The sequence below is a fragment of the Sceloporus occidentalis genome, unplaced genomic scaffold (assembly GCF_023333645.1).
Source record: "Sceloporus occidentalis isolate IW3139 unplaced genomic scaffold, rSceOcc1.0.p SCAF_1, whole genome shotgun sequence".
NCBI lineage: Eukaryota > Metazoa > Chordata > Lepidosauria > Squamata > Phrynosomatidae > Sceloporus > Sceloporus occidentalis.
In genome coordinates, this window is record NW_028316981.1 from 177,284,081 (window position 1) to 177,297,662 (window position 13,582).

General features: G+C 44.7%; 1 protein-coding gene across 1 annotated transcript in view; it reads left to right on the forward strand.

The window, feature by feature from the left end:
• Positions 1 to 1,717: 1,717 nt before the first annotated feature.
• Positions 1,718 to 13,582, forward strand: part of LOC149322816 (leucine-rich repeat neuronal protein 1-like) — a 41,195-nt gene continuing 29,330 nt past the window's right edge. Inside the window, exon 1 of the mRNA XM_089483289.1 lies at positions 1,718 to 1,816. The gene's annotated coding sequence lies outside the window, so the exon portion shown is untranslated. The remainder of the gene's footprint in view (positions 1,817 to 13,582) is intronic.

Consider the following 13,582-nt stretch of genomic DNA (forward strand, 5'->3'; position numbering starts at 1 on the left):
AGTCCCTAGTTATAAGACATGTTTGCTGGAGTCGATGGGAGTGGTTGCCCAAAACACATGGAAAACTCTGTTATTCTATCCTGTGCCACCGATCCTATTTTCTTCTTGAGAAATGTAGATGTTTCGGGGTGCAGTTTCCTTTACCCTACCAGCTCTGCTAGCTATTTGCTACAATTCTCATTGTTTTATGGGAGGAGACATACAAAGTGCTGTAAATCATTTTAAAAATGGATGAGTCCCAGACAAGCCGAGTTGCCGTAAAAGTGCTCCTTATAGACAGCATTCCCATCAGGTCATCACTTAAACATTCTCAGACCATGTTGATGTCATTTCTATGAAATCACTTCCAGTCTTTATGTGCTGCCATGTATCCCACCGGTATCAGAGCTGATGGCATTTCTATAAATGGTAAGATGTCATCACCATCATCAACCTTCACTACCAAGCTTTTGGGAAAGGGGACAAACCCTCCCCTTACACTCTGCTGACCTGGACATTATATAGAACTGCTTTGCTGTTGTTGTTAATTGGAAGTGCTTCAGTGATGACTTGATATGTCTGGGACTTGCCCATTATTTTTAAATAATTCGATTTATTCGAACCTTGGCCTCCGGAGTCATAGTCCTATGCTCACACCACAAGTCCATGCTGGCTCACATATACATGCAAGTTTGTTTGTTGTGTGCCTTCAAGTCATTTCCAACTTATGATAAGCTTAAAGTGACCACTATCGTGGAGTTTTCTTGGCAAGATTTGTTCAGAAGGGGTTTGCCATTGCCTTCCCCTGAGGCTGAGAGCATGTGACTTGACCAAAGTCATGCAGTGGGTTTACATGGCCAAGCCAGAATCTGAACCCTGGTCTCACAAGTCATAGTCCATCATTCAAACCACTAGGCCACTTTGGTTCACATAGGTACATACATACATATAGGACTTTTCTTTCCACCAGTTTCTATTCATTCCACCCTGCACCCACCTCTCCTACTCACAGAAGGAAGTTTGAACCCAGGTCTCTTGCTCACCAACCTTCTTCTTTCTCAGAGAGGAAGAGGAGGAAGAGGGGGAGTTTCCCATGTATAACTAATAAATTCAAGAAAACATTCAGGGGTAGCCATGTGTTGGCCATATAGCAAATCCAACAACATCCAAAAATCCACCAGTGATACCTTTACGGAGACAACCCAAATGCACAATATTACATGTTGCATGCTTTCCAAGCTCGACTGGTTTCTTCATCAGGCAAGATTTTAAAAACCAAACAGCAAGGAGGGAGGTGAAATCTAGCATCTTCAATTTCCCCCCCTCCTATTTTGGTTGGTAACACCTTTGCCTGATGAAGAAGCCAGTGGAGCTTCAAAAACTTGCAGCATGTAATATTATGCCTTTGGGCTGGCCCAGTAAAGGTGTTACTGTTTGGTGGATTTGGGGGTGTTGATGAATACAAGGCAGCAAGAAAACATACACACACACACACACACACACACACACACACTGTTCCCAGAAAGCAAGAAGGCTGGAAGGGAGGCTGTAGTCAGAGCCTGGTATCATCCCACCAGCATCGCCTCCTGCATCCCTCCATTATGACATCATCGCCCACCCCTCCATCTCCATCTGGGCCAGCCCTATCCTCTCTATTGGCCAGGAAGAGTTGCCCATCTTCCCCTGGAGTGGGCGGCCTTCCCCTGCTCCCCTCCCCTCCCCTCCTGGATGTGGGACTTCTTCAGAGCACAGAGAGCCCAGCAGCAGCAGAAGAAAAAGAAGCAGAAGAAGCCCCCAGCAGCCAGCCCCTCTGGGCTCCCCAGCCTAGGCAAGCCAGGTGAGTCAGCCAGCCAGCCAGCCAGGCTGAGCCTTGGGTACCACTCCTCCTTCATCCCAAGGATGCGGTTGCTGGGGGAGACGGGATGCAGGAGAGGGGCGGGGAAGGGATGGAGAGGCAGAGGCGAGCAGCTGGGCGGAAAGTTTCCCTGCTTGCATGGCTTGTCCTCTGGACTGACCTAGTTCCTCAGCCCCATCTCTCACCTGCCCCCCACACACTGTTGAGACTTGCTTCAGGAAGGAATGAAGCAAGTCCAGACAGTGGGGGGAGAGATGGGGCTAGGCTCCCCATTGATTCATTCATGAGGAAGAGGAGGAATGGGGTGGATCAGCTTTGGACCCAAGGGATGGAAAGGATGGGGGGTGTCCTAATTCATTAATGAATGGATGATTCTGCCAGCATTGCGAGAGGACAGAAGTCAGGGTTGCTAGAGTCCCAGAGTTTCTGCCTGCCTCACTGGCAGTGGTGGATCCTATTAGCCTTGGCTTCCAGCCTCACTTCATTCATTCATTTGGGCAAGGGGACTGAGGAAGATGAGGGATGGTGGTGCAGCAGGTTAGTTTTAAACCTGAAGGAGGGACAGGGGTCCCTAATTTATTTATTTATTTGGGCCAGGGCAGTGAGGAAGAAGAAGAAGAGGAGGAGGAGGGGGTGTTGGTGCATCAGATCAGTTTTTAACACAAGGGATGGATGAGGTCCACATTTATTAATATGGACCCTCATCCATCCCTTGGGCTTAAAACTGACCTGCCACACCAACACCCCCCTCCTCCTCTTCTTCCTCACTTCCCTTGACCTGATCGCAAGAAGGCAACCACAAAAAGCAGCAGAGAAAGAGGAAGAGTAGGGATTCTTGGCTCTTCGTTCTTCACTTAGGTCCCACGCCTGCCACTTCCCCCATTCCCTGGTTTAGGTTGTGAAGACACCCTCTTCCCACCACAAGAAAAACCCTCTCCATTTTTGAAGTCAGATCCTGGCTGGGCAGCAATGCTCTGACCCTTATTCCTGGAAGAGAAAGGTACCAACCGTTTTTGGGGTTGTGAAGACACCCCCTTCCCACAACATCAAAAGAAAAACCCTCTCATTTTTCTGAAGTCAGATCCCAGGCTGAGCAGCATGATTTGACTCCTGTCCTGGTGCAAAAAAGAGGAAAAGGTGATGTTGGTAAGTGCTTTTGGAGATGGTTTTTTCAAAAGCGGCTTGGTTTCAGAAAGGGAAACATGTAAGACTAGGACAAAAAGCTCTCCTTGGACCTCGCCTAGCCGATGCAGTCAAGGGAAGTGGGGCTGGAAGCCAAAACTTAGAGGATCCATCACTGCCAGTGAGGTAGACAGAAACTCTGGGACTCTAGCAATCTGGAACATTGACTTCTGTCCTTTGGCAATGCTGTGATGCTGGCAGAACTGCTGCTCTTTTGCTGTTTAATAGCCCTTAACGTATTGCTGCCTATTTTCCTGGGAAAATGCTTTAGAGTTTACTGAACAGCAGTAAAATGTGCTTCAACACACCACCTGGCATAACGTGTAGAGCCACTGCATCACTCCTGCAATGTGTGTTTGAATGACAAGAATGGCAAGCTGGAGTCCTTTAATTCACACTACAAGTTGAAAAGTACCAGGGTGGTAGAGGGCAGATAGAAGCTTCTGGCCTTCCAGACGTTTTTAGATTGCGGTTCCCATCAGTAAAAATTATAGTCCATCATTCCCTAGCCCTGCTCAAAAGCTTCTTGAGGAACCATAAAAAGTAAGGATGCTGCTCAAAGATGGACAAACCAGGTATCTCTGTTGTTGTTCTTGTTGTTGTGTGTCTTCAGGTTATTTCCAACACATGGTGATCCTAAGGTGGAGCTATCATAGAGTTTTCTTGACAGGTCTCTTCAGAGAGTGGTTGCCACTGCCATCTTTTAAGGCTGAGAGAGAGTGACGTGCCCAAGTGGGTTTACATGGCTGAGCTGGGATTTGAACCTTGGTCTTCAGAGTCTTAGTCCAGTGCTCAAACTACTACACTACACTGGCTCTCCCATTATCCACTAATAGAGAAATGCCACATGTATAGCTGGAACTAATAGTCATAGTTGTACTGAAGTTTTCAAAAGGGCAGGTTTGTTTTTTGGAAGAGCAGTTTTGGTCAGTAGGACTCCTCAATCCCCTCATAGCCACTAAGGGAGAATGTGTACTGAATGGAATCTGGGCCCACGTTCAACTGGATGCCCAGTTATCAGAGCAGACATAAGTTATTTTGCTGCCAGAGGCAGAGCTGCAAATTGGGTCTTCCCCCTACAGCACAAAGCCAGTGAAGTTATTTTGGAACCTGAGACAAAAAAAACACACCAAAAAACCCTTCCCACAAGTTCTTCACATGGTTGTTTTTTACTTAATACAGACAGAATAATCACTATTTGCTATCCATTGGTGATCCCCAAACCTTGCTGCCTGAGGCAGCTCCTTCACTCTATCGAATGGCAGGGCTCTCTCTGCTAGTGATGGCCTGGATAGCCTGACCACCACCACTATTCTCCCTCAGTCTTTGCCTTCTCTGCTTTCTCTGCTTCGTCCTTTAATCATACGGCACACGTTTTGCAAAAGGACGGAACATTAATTCCATGCCGTGAAAATGCTGCTCAGGGCATGAAGGGCAGAGGCAGTCTGTTGCTAAAGGCACAAAAAATGACCTTCTGGGACGTACGTGTGTGTGTGTCTGTGTGTGTGGTTTGGATAGATAAGGGCAATCTCACTGGGTTGTTAGAAACTGGCTGGGGGGATGCTGGGGGCCACCTGTGTGATTAGACACTTTGGGTGGCTAAACTGGGTTATCATGAATGGTTTAGCAAGTTGTTGTGTTCCGTTTTTATTCTCATATTTGTTTACTGAGGGTGGGTTGTGGTGCTTGAGGAATGAACACAGCCATATTATGTTGCACCCCAGAGGTCCCTTTCCCATGCATGTACAAGCCAATAGCAGGACTCCCTCACATCACACCTGTTCCCAGCCCCATAAATGCTCTGGGCAGCCCTACAAGAGGAGGATCTAGCCCTGCGCCAGGGGACATAAAACATCTTGGGCTAGCCTGGAAGCCAGCTGTGAATTCTCTGTCAGAGGGGTGGTGAATCCACATTGGATCTGAGTCCAAACTTTCAATGAGCTACTCAAGAGGCCAGATCCCATCGCTTGAATCAATTAGCTTCTTTACAGTTAAAACTAAAATCCATAACAGATTCACTACCCTACTTACGTCAAAACCACCAGCTGCCACTGCCTAGAAATGAGCTCTTTGATTCATCCGCCTGTGGTGGGTACTTCTGGACAACCATCCCTTTAATTGTTCTATGGGTAATTCTTCTTTGGAGGTTTTTAAACAGAGGCTGGATGGCCATCTGTCAAGGGTGCTTTGATTGTGTATTCTTGCATGGCAGTATGGGGTTGGATTGGATAGCAATCAAGGTATCTTCCAACTCTGTGGCATGGGACAGACCGCCCCAAAAGGGAGGACTGCCAGTGGCCTAATTCCCTCCAGAAGGAAGCCACAGTCGCCAAACCAGACAGCTTCCCTCCAGAGGAAGAAGAACCCCAAAAACTGGGTTCCTTTTGCACTGCAGGGTGGACATCACGAGTGCACCAATGGCACACTTGTGACATAAGCAATGCATGGCGCCATGCAGACGCTGCGTGGTGCTTACGTCACAGTGGTGGTGCCCATGTACATGAGATGCCACCATTGTTACGCCGCCATGTTAGGGTTAGGAACCATGCGGTTGCTGTGCAGTCCCTAACCCTAAAATCGGCACCAGCACGGCGCATTTGGGTGGTCTGTACCACGCCTATGATTCTATGAGTCTATAGTTTCATTTAATATTGTTGTTGTGTGCCTTCAAGTCATGTCTGACTTATGGCAACCCTAAGGCAAACTTATCATAGGGTTTTCTTGGCAAGATTTGTCCAGAGGAGATTTACCATTGCCTTCCCCTGAGGCTTGACCAAGGTTACCCAGTGGGTTTCATGGCTCAGCTGGGAATTGAACCCTAGTCTCCAGAGGTGTAGTCCAACACTCAAACCACTACACCATGAGAGCCATCCAGTTATTCTGTCCTGCTTTGTTGTTGGGTTTTCCCAATATCCCCCTTTTTTCCCCTTCCTGCATCTGGCATGGCAGAGCTCCCCTTTGGATAATTTGCTGAATGTCTCTGCGTGCATCCACACTCCAACACAGAAACTTGCATAGGCAGTTTATATTTGGGTTCCCAGGATCCACCATGGTGTAGTGGTTTGAGCATTGGAGCATGACTATAGAGATCAGGGTTTGATTCCCTGCTCAGCCATGGAAACCCATTGGGTGACTTTGGTCAAGTCCCAGTCTCTCTGCTCCGGAAAAACCTGTGATAACCTTAGGGTCAACATAAATCAGAAAGAACTTGGGGGCACACAACAACAACCCATATGAGAAACCCAATACATCATCAGACAAAATCAACAAAAATCAGAAAAGAAAGGAGGGGCAAAGAAGGGAAGAAATCTTTACATCAAAAAAGCAAGAAGGAAAAAAGTTGAAGGAACTGAGTTGCTTTCTGGCCTGAGCCATGAGGAGGGATGCTGGGTGGAGGAAGGATTTAACACTGTGAAATTTATAGAAAGAGAGTTCGTTGCTCCCTAGGACCACCTAAGGGTCAATGAGTAGGAATCGACTTGGGTACCAAATAGAAGATCTTTTTAAAGAACCCTTCCCCACTGTGAAAATCATCCCTTGTTGCTAGAAGCACCTTGGATAAACAGCAAGCCAGGAGCGATTTGGGTGAAATTACCTTGACTCACTGCAAAGTGACAAATTTTTCAAGGTGCCTTCCAGTACCAATCGTCCTTTGATGATGACTGCTAATTGCTCCTGAAAACAATGTTGCATAAGTCTTCATTTATTGTTATAATGTACTGATTCCTCTCCCTGCTGGAGGGAATCCATTGATCCCTTCCATCAGATATTCACAGCTCTTTGTTTTCTGTACTGTACCATTTTTATCCATTTATTATAATACTTGTCAGGTGCCATTCAAGGCCAAGTGCTCAGGACAATGAAAATAGGGTGGGGTTTTTTTTTTTTAAAAAAAAAAATCTACAATATAGTGCTTTTTAAAAACCTCACAGCCAATCACAGTACCAAAAAAAAAAAAAATCCTATGCAGGCCAGCAAATGCTTCAGGAAATAAGAGTCTTTAATTTGCAGTGAAAAGCACAAAGAATGGTGTTGGGTGAAAGCAAAGCCAACCCTACAATTAGGCAAAGTGGAGTGGCCACCTTAAGCAGGAAAATCTGTGGCAATGGGAGAGGCAGCACTAAGACACTGATAAACAGCTACACTGTTTTTAGTCTTTGTTTTAAAGTAATCTTTTAAACAGTTTTGATTCTGTTGTTAGTTTAATACTCAACCACAATATATTTTTAATTGTAACTTTCTGTCTTTTGTAAGCCCCTTTGAGCCCCAGTCTGGAGAAAGGGAAGGATAAAAATAAAGAGAAGGGGAGGGGAGGGAAGGAGCAAGAGAAAGATTTATGAATGCCAGGCAAAGTGCCCTTCATACACCCTCCACATGCTGCTCTGAGATGTGGTGGCCTATCCCGTTGTTGTTGTTGTTGTTGTTGTTGTGTGCCTTCAAGTCATTTCCAACTTAATGGTGACCCTAAGGCAAGATTTGTTCAGATGAGGTTTATCATTGCCTTATCCTGAAGCTGAGAGAGTGTGACTTGTACAAGGCCATCCAGTGCATTTTATGGCAAAGTGAAACCCTTGGAGTCATTCAGGCATTGTTGTTTTTAGTGCAACAATGCAAATAATCTCTCACACACATTCCACTTTTGTTGTTCACATTATTTTTTTTACCAGAACCATATCTCTGTGCATCTCTGTGACGTCTGTTGCTCACATGTGTCAGTACTGTGAATAAAGATGGAGCTGATGATGCAGATGTATTCAACGCACGTTCAAGGCATGCAGAGTTTTATCCCGTTTTATCTATTTGTATCAGTTTTTCACACAGCCAACAATGCAAATCTTTTAGGAAAACCTAGGAAAAACCTGAGGTCAATTATCTTGGGTTAAGTGAATTTTTTTTGGCAGTCCTCCTGCCCAAAACACTTACTTGGCTGCATTTGGCTGAACAGTGGAATGGCAAGGCTTTATCTACCATCCCTCTGGAAGCAACATGTCTCAGGCCACCCTGAATTATAGAAGACCCCCCCTAAAACCCAAGGTCATGTCTCCCATGCTCTCTTTCTGGAAAATATGGGTAGAGGGCTCCAAGACAATGTGTGACCATTAAAAGAATTTCTGTTAAGCATTCTCCCATTTTGCATCTCAGCTATTGGAAATGCAACCCAAAATACAGGCCAAACGTAACGCAGGGGACATTATTTAAGGTATCTTGCCCAAGAGCTTAAGCCCTCAGGAAATTAAAGCTATCTGCACTTGGCCTTGAGGTGGTATAAGTCATTGCACTGAGTCAAATTTGTTGGGTCCAAATATAGCCCTGGCAGAGGGGTCAATGAAGTGAGGCTCTCCAGATGTAGCTGGACTGCAGCTGCCATCACCAGAACAGCCCATGGAGAGAAACATTGGGAGTTGCAGTTCAGAAACATCTGGAGGACTGCCCTTTGCCTACTCCTGCCTTAGGGACTTTACAAGGGCCCAAGGGGTGAGGGCAAGGTGACCAGATATCCTAACTTCAAAAGAGGGTAAGGCACCACAAAATGTAAGGCATTCAAAGAAAAAATGCAGGACATGATGAAATAAGAGCTAAAAACACTAATATGAAATATAAATTCATGCTTTTTTGCCTTGCTCAAAATGGAGGACATTTTGGCATTCCTCCTGGACAGAAGGTTGGAAAGTAGGACATCTGGCCACCCTGGAGGAGGGAGACACAGGGGTATAGCTACAAGGGGTTATAAATTGCCCTCCAAATAAGAATTCTGTCCCCCAGTCAAATGTTCCTTCAACCCCCCCCTCCAATTTCTAGCATTGAAGAGAAGGAGACACTGAAAACCATTCAGACACCTAGAACACTCATATTTCCTCTGTTGGCATTCCTTTGCTAACTCTGCCTACCCCTTTTCTTTGGACGGCTAAACTCTATTTCTATATGTTCTACTCAAGTTTTAAGTGACTGCAATGCTAGAGATTTGGGGACTGGAGGAAAATTTCACTGGGGGGGCAGAATTCTTATTTGAGGGGGCAGTGCCTTAATTTCCACACAGACCCTTTTAGCTAAAGCCCTGGGACATGACTTTAAATGCCATAGTTCCATCCTGTCAAATCCTGGGATCTGTAGTTTTATAAGGCCTTTAGCTTTCTCTGCCAAAGAGTGTTGGTGCTGCATAAAATTACAAATCCCAGGATTCTGTAGGATGGCATCATAGCAGTTAAAGTGGTGTCAAACTGCATTATTTCTACAGTGTACTCTTAGGATAGCACTGGAACTTGTAAAGAAAGCTTTTCCAATAGCATTTTCCTGAATTGTAAAGGCCTTCCTTTTTTTAAGGAGCGTCTTGGTTAAATTTTTTAATTCTGTCGGAAGCTATTGTAATTCACTTATTGGATTAGTCTTTTGATTAGTCTTTTAACCTCTGGTGCTTTTGCTTTTTCACTCTCTTTTTTTCCTTTTACTCTGTTGTTCTTTTTATAGCTTTATGGCTTTAATTGCTCTAATTGATTGTTGCTGGCTTTCCTGAAGTCTTGCTAAGAAAAGATGAGGGTCCAAATAATGTTTGACGGAAATAATATACTGAGAAGGAAAGAAAAGGCACCCCACATGTATTCAGATGCAATCTTCATTATTACTACTTTGGCTACAAATTTCTGGAAATCACATGTTCTTGTTGCAGCTGAATAGGCTCCAAACATTTTTATTTATTAATTGAAAGTATTTTTATCCTGCTTGACAGCCAAAAAGCCTCCCAAGGAGGCTTACACCCAATTAATTTTAAAAAAAGGTCAGTATCTTGTGCTCAGACTTGCAATCTAAAAGAGAAGAAAAGAAAATATGCATAGCACCAAAGGAGAAAGGGGTGCGAAGGGTAGAAGAAATCTTAAGGTTTAGATATACTTGTAGTTGTAGTTAAAGTTCTCACAATGACCAAGTAGAATCAGGGATAACTCACTTTCTGGCATTTATTTCTGGGGAGTCTCTGATGATTCAATTACCTATTTTTGCATTAAAAATAATATTAGTATAGGATAGTAAGTGTTGTCATCCTTCAGGGTTTAGTTCATTGATTTGGGCCTCTGCAAACCAAATCTCTGAGTAGGAACGTATGCACATGCACGGACCAACATACGATGAATGCCAAGGCAATGTGCTAAGAATGAGGAATTCTGTGGTCCTCCAGATATTTTGGAGCTGCAGCCCAAGCTAGCATAGCCAATGTAAGGGATGCTGGGAGTTACAGTCAAATGCCATCTGCATAATGTCCCCCTCTCCCACCCGATGCAGTACAAACCCTGAAATTTTTCACACAATGTAGCTGCTGCTGTCTGTTTTGAACTATTGATAGCTCATTGTGTTGTAACAATCATGTCATTCCACTAAGAACAAACACTGCTGTAGCTTTTAAGTCAGTGGAGGGAAGGCGGGTGCCGAGTAAACAGAAACAGCAGTCGGAAGAGAGCGTGGCATCATAGTCAGGAAGCAAAGGGGGCTCAGGAGGCTTCGTAACAAGAAAACAGGGACATATTTGCAACACCTCTGCTTTTGTAATAAAACGGGGGTGTGCCGAATGTGTCCCTGTTTTCACCTGCGAAATGACAAGAGGGGCTGAAGTCCTGAGACACTCAAGCCTTGGCTCAGAGTTAGATCCTGCCCAGAGATTGTGGTTATCTTGGGAGAGTTTCTCTGTGGATGGAAGGGAGGGAGGAAAGATTTCTACTCCTTGAAGAGTGGCATTAGCATACCTGTTATCTGATGGTCCAGAAGTGGCACTAAGAAAATCAGGAAATTATATTGCCAGGCTACATGCCTGCCCTTACTTGACTGCATGTGTCAGGGTTGTTGTTGTTGTGTGCCTTCAAGTTGTTTCCAATTTATGGCAGCTCTATCACGGGGTTTTCTTGACAAGATTTGTTCAGAGGAGGTTTTGCCTCTGCCTTTGCCAGAGGCTGAGAGAGTGAAACTTGCCCAAGGTCACCCTGAGGGTTTCATGGCTGAGCAGGGAATCAAACCTTGGTCTCCAGAGTTGTAGTCCAACACTCAAACTACACTACACTGGCTCTCCGTTTCTGATTTATGACGACCCTAAGGCTATCATGGGGTTTTCTTGGCCAGTTTCTTCAGAGGGGGTTTGCCATTGCTATCTGGGAAAGGGTGACTTACCCAACACTACCCACTGGGTTTCCTTGGCTGAGCCAGGATTTGAATCGAGGTCTCCCAGTGCCATATTCCAGTTCTCAAACCACTACACCACACTGGCTCTCAGTAAGCGTACAAACTTGGGAAGGTGAGAATTTGTGGACTACAGAATCCTTCCGTCATTGCAGCTACTAGCTGAGGATTCTGGGAAATGTAGTCCCAAAGAGTGACATTCTCAAGCTTTAGTTAAGGTGAGAGACATATATGGCCTGCTCAAAAATGCACTACAGGGAAGGTGTCACGCACAAGCTAGTGTCAGTGGGGTAAGGATCTTAGTGCACGCCTACTGGAGTCAGGGTCTGGGCTGTATGGAACTAGACAATACATTGATTATCCCCAAACTGAAGCTTTGAATTGGCAAGTTACATGACATATATATATATAGTTACTGTCAGGAGTAATGGGAAGGGGAGAGAGCCACAGTCCAAAAGTCATGTAAAGACTAAGACCCAAGTGATTTTATTGGTATGATGAATGTGTGTGTGAGTGTGTGTGTGTGTGTGTTGTATGCCTTCAAGCCGTTTCCAACTTATGGAGACCCTTTTATGGGGTTTTCTTGGCAAGATTTGTTCAGAGGAGGTTTGCCATTGCCTTCCCCTCAGGCTGAGAGAATGTGACTTGCCCAAGGTGGGTTTCCATGGCTGAGCCAGGAATCAAACGGTGGTTTCCAGAGTCATAGTCCAACACTGAAACCACTATGCCACACTGGCTCCTTATGATGAATAAGGGATTTCTATTTACTTCCAAAGGTTATTTTAAAAGACATTTTAATAGGCAATTTTTCTAATTTTCTGCCAATCTCTTATCAATCCAGGGTCATAACTAGCAGGCTATGGGAGATGCAGATCATCCCGAGTGACACCTTGAAGGGTCGGTCGATCACTGGCACCAGTGGGGTGGTCGATCATTGTCTGTCCCAAGATACACCCCCCTGGGCATTTCCCTCTGCCATCCAGTAAAGGATTATTGGCTGCCCAGCCTGCAGCCCTGCCAAACCCAGGAGTGACAGAGTGACCAGATGTCATAACTGCAAAGGAGAACAAGGCACCACAAAATGTAGGACACTGAAGAAATATGTAGGATATTACCCCCAAAAAGCTAGAAACACCAATGTGAATATAATTTCATATGATTTATTTACAGCTATATTACAGTGGGATCTTGGTATCCACTGGGGTTTGGTTCCAGGTCCCCCCATGGATACCGAAATCCATTGATGCTCAAGTCCCATTAAATACAGTAGCATAATAAAATGGTGTCCCTTATATAAAATGGCAAAACCCAAGGTTTGCTGTTGGAAGGTATATATCTTTGAATACTTTCAAGCTGTGGATGGTTGAATCCAAGGATAAAAAATATCCATGGATATGGAGTGCTCGCTGTACTGTATTTTATTATCCTTTTATTATTTTTATTTTATTATATTATATTATCCAGTCCTCACTGCAAATAGGGGGATAGGATGGATCCTTCTAAAGTTCAGGGCACATTTGTTTCTCAGAGGGGAAAGGACAGCAAATATGGTGTTACTCAATGGGCTTCTTGTTCAAGTTCAAAATGGAGGACATTTTGGAAGTCATCCTGGGCAGAAAGTTGAAATGTAGACCATGCCCTGGAAAAGAAAGACATCTGGTCACCCTGAGAAGGGACTGCTGAGTAACAGCAGCATCCAACCCCCACCCTGCCACCACCACGATCATCATCATCATCATCATCCTGTTTTTCTCCCAAGATTCGGACCCAAAGGAACTTACAGTCTTAAAAACACATTAAAAGTCCTTACTGGAAGGCGGGGGGCAGGTGGAAGGTGTACTAGATAGCCTGGGGGTGACAGCATGAGTTACCACACTGGGGTGACAGCAACCCTAGTGATGTCACTGTATCAGTCCTAAGAGGGTCTGTTCCCTACAAAAACCAGTAATTAATGAAAAAGTAGTAATGTGCCAATGTGCTTGTTTTCATCATAGCAACAAGTAATGAAAACAACGTGTTTTCTTTTAAATGTTATAACCAGTAATGGAACAAATTACTTTCAAAAATTAACTTTCCAAACTCCGGATTCAAATACAACCACACGGGTAGACAGGAAAACAGAGGTTCCATGAAAAAAGATCTCCCACTGGACTCACCTGCCATGCTACTACAGGGGATTCTTGGGTGCATTTAACTCATGTAAGGTTGGCATAGTCAATGCTCCTGAACTGGTCCACCCAAGATTGCTGTCCACCTTTTCCACAACAAATCTTTCCTGGATATCCTTCAAAGCGCCACCAGATTCACTTTTGCTTGCTTGTTTTACTCAGAGTGAGCACAAGCCAATAAACCAGAAACTCCCTGATCATAAAAGCGAAGTGTAAAATCCAACTCAATCATAATAACAAA